The following is a 3,560-nucleotide window of genomic DNA, read 5'->3' on the forward strand; positions in this document are numbered from 1 at the left end:
AAGAGCAGGCAATGCTCTTAACTGCTGAGCCACCTCTCCAGCCCTGCGCTTTCTGCTTTGCCTTTTGGTCCATCCAAAAGTCTCAAGGTTAATTCCTGGTTTTGCAAATGTAAGATCTGTCACACCCAAAGAGCTCCTGTATGAGGCTGGGTTTCTGATGTTGCTTATACCTCTGGAAGGTCCTTCAGAAGACTGGTTGCTTATACTTGCCTTTATCTCAAGTAGCTCTTTGAAAAACTGGGCCACAGACGCTGCTTCAGTCTTCATGGGTTGGGTTGTAAATGTTGGACTTCTTCCTGCCCAACGGTCCCTTGAGGTTCTGTATGCCACTTGAATCCCAAGTCTGTTTCTTTGATGACTCTGGCTCCAGTCAGGGTTTCATCTTGCTGAATGCAATATGGTTCTGATTATGAGTGTCTTCCCTTTAGACTGCAGGTATTAATCTGGTCAGGTTTCAGTGGATAGTCCCATGACACGTGTGGTGAGGTTTCCCTAACGCACGCAGTTCAAGGAGCCCTGGGGCTGTCCAGCCCCTGACTCAGCAGGAATCTTGTTTAAATGGTACCCGCAGCTGTTTCCAGCAAGCTGAGTGAGTGGGTGGCACCTCCTCTTCTGTCAGTGCTGGCACTCCCCCCTTCTTTTCTGTTCTTTACAATGTCTGTTACTCAAAGTGCAAGTCCAGATTTTCCTGAGCTTCTGTTTTAAGCCTTGGCTTCTGCCAACTGCTGTCATTGGTTCCTGTCACCTATGGGTAGAGAGCTCCCCAAATAGTGCCACTCTCTCTGGGACAGACTCTAGGTTTTCCCTCATTTGAAAAGTTCCTTGTTTTATGTTGTTGTTAAATTTGGAGATATTTTGGCATTGCCGCATTGTCAGATACTTGTTTCTGCCTTTCCTGTTCATTCGCTGGAGAGTCTAGTAGACATTTCCTTCCTTGGTCCTCCATCTTCTGAAGATCTCTACTACTTATTTCTGCTTCTACTTTACCCTTAGAACTACTGTGTGGAAAACCTGGAATAAATGAGAGATGGTTCTTAGCACAGATCAGAACTCATCCTTTTCATTTCACATGTGGCTGTGTGGATGAAGGTATTTTTTTTCTAAGCAACTTCTAATCTTAACCTTCGAAGTCTTGCAGTTTTCTGCTGGGTCTCTTCTTCTTTTTTTTTTTTTATTGAGAAAAGAAGAAAAAAAACATAAACAAAAATCAAGTTTCCACCTCCTCCCAGCCTCCCATTTCCCTCCCCCTCCTCCCACCCTTCTCCCCCTCCCCCCCTTTCTCCCCCTCCCCACACGCCTCTCCCCCTCCCTCTCCCCTCTCCAGTCCACAGAGCAGTCCGGGTTCCCTGCCCTGTGGTAAGTCCTAGGTCCTCCCCCCTCCGTCCATATCTAGGAAGGTGAACATCCAAACTGGCTAGGCTCCCACAAAGCCAGCACATTAAGTAGGATCAAAACCCCGTGCCATTGTCCTTGGCATCTCATCAGCCCTCATTGTTCGCCATGTTCAGAGAGTCCGGTTTTATCCCATGCTTTTTCGGTCACAGTCCAGCTGGCCTTGGTGAGCTCCCAGTAGATCAGCTCCACTGTCTCAGTGGGTGGGTGCACGCCTCGTGGTCCCGACTTCTTTGCTCATGTTCACAATTCTTAGTTAAGGGGGCCACTTTAGGGTGGGCAAGAGACTTGACCCTAGAGGGGCTCCCAAGTGCCCAAGATGAGGTTCCCAGTTAGTTCCTTGGGCAGCTGAGGATTGCGAACCTGAAATGACCCTATCCTAGAGCAATACTGACGAATATCTTGCATATCATCATAGAACCTTCATCTGGTGATGGATAGAGATAGAGACAGAGACCCACACAGGAGCACTGGACTGAACTCCCAAGGTCCCAATGAGGAGCAGAAGGAGGGAGAACATGAGCTGCTGGGTCTCTTCTATATAGGACAGGCTGCGGCAGGGGCTGGGGAAGGTTAGAATGGAGCTCTTATTTCATCTGGAATCCTATAATGGGCTTCATTCCTTCCTTCACAATTCCTTCACTTTATCCACACCCCTCTGCTCAGCACATGCCTGTCTTTCATCTTAGCCATTCCAAGGCTCTATCCAGACATTGCTCTGCTGTGAGTGGTCCTTTTGACTTTCATTCCTTTTGAAACCCTTCCTGGTCTGAGTAGTGATCACCCTTCTATTTCTCCACTGCTCCTGACATTAAGATATTCAAAGAGGACATTAATTTCATGGTCATCTGAGTACCTGTATAGTTTCTGCACCATGTGTCTTCCTCTTGCCCTCTGTGTGGCTATATTCCCTGTATTGTTATGTATTCATATGGAAATTTCCATTTTAGGTTCGGTCAGATGCTGAGGCTCAGTTCTTCTATAGCTCTCCTGGTCTCCCTTTTGTTTCTGGAAACATGGCCTCTGGTGTGGCAGCCTCTGATGGTGTCATCAAGGTGTTCAATGACATGAAATTAGGTGGTCCTCGATGCCAGAAGAAGTGAAGAAACACAAGAAGGCTGTGGTCTTCTGCCTGTAGGAGGGCAAGGACATCCTGGGAGGAGATGTGAGGCAGACTGTGGACGATGCCTGCACCAGTTTTGTCAAGATGCTTCTAGTCAAGAACTGTTGCTATGTTCTCTATGATGCCACCTACCAGACCTAGGAGGGCAAGAAGGACGACCTGATGTTCACCATCAGGACCCCTGAATGCGCATCCCTTAAGAGCAAAATGATCTATGCCAGCTCAAAAGATGCCATCAAGAAGAAGCTGGCAGGAATCAAGCATGGATCACAAGTAAACTGCTAGGAGAAGGTCAAGGACCATGGTACCCTGGCAGAAAAACTAGGTATGCTCTATTTCCTGAGAGCAAGCCTTTGTGAGCCACCTCCAATCCCCTATGTGGAACACCTAGCAGCCCCAGGTCTGCTCTCAGGGGTTACAGGATTCCCCTTTCCTGCCAGACCAGAGGGGCTGGGAGTGGCTCCCATCAGGGGGAGAGAGTAATCCTTCACTCCAGCTGCTAAATGTCTTCCCCACCCCCTGGACTACTCTCTTGCTTCCTTCCCTGGTGGTTCTGCTTCCCCAAACTGCTTCTGATCTTCTGATTCCTCTTGGGTTGAAGCAGACCAAGGCCCTTCCCAGGCACCCGGTTAGAGGGAGCTTGTATTGTTCTAAGGGCACTCCTACTCCTCATCCCTCCACATCCCATGCTGCCAACTTCTAACCCTAAGAGTGACTCAGTGCTGCTCTGTTTAGTTCTCTGTGTAAATGAAATGTGGAAATGACCCTCCTCTCACCAGATGGTCACTCTCCCCTTTCCCGGTGTTCTTGGTCATTCATGGAAGCAGAACCAGTAAGAGACCTTCAATTTAAACAACAAAGGCAAACAGCAATAGCAACAACAGCAGAAGAAATTTCCATTTTAAACTCTAGTGAGATAACCTGGTAAACTTCATTTTCTGTGTTAAAACTTTTGAGCTTCTCTGAGTGTATATTTGGGCAACTAAATTTTTTGGCTGTTATTACCAGTGGGGCACAATTTAAAGAAAAACAAGATAACGCTAAA

General features: G+C 47.6%; 1 pseudogene; it reads left to right on the forward strand.

Annotated features, from left to right (window-relative positions):
• Positions 1–2,408: 2,408 nt before the first annotated feature.
• LOC121449278 lies at positions 2,409–2,998 on the forward strand (annotated as a pseudogene).
• Positions 2,999–3,560: the final 562 nt, after the last annotated feature.

Source organism: Microtus oregoni, unplaced genomic scaffold (assembly GCF_018167655.1).
Source record: "Microtus oregoni isolate MIOR12 unplaced genomic scaffold, Mior012 000006F_ref0000085, whole genome shotgun sequence".
Taxonomy (NCBI): domain Eukaryota; kingdom Metazoa; phylum Chordata; class Mammalia; order Rodentia; family Cricetidae; genus Microtus; species Microtus oregoni.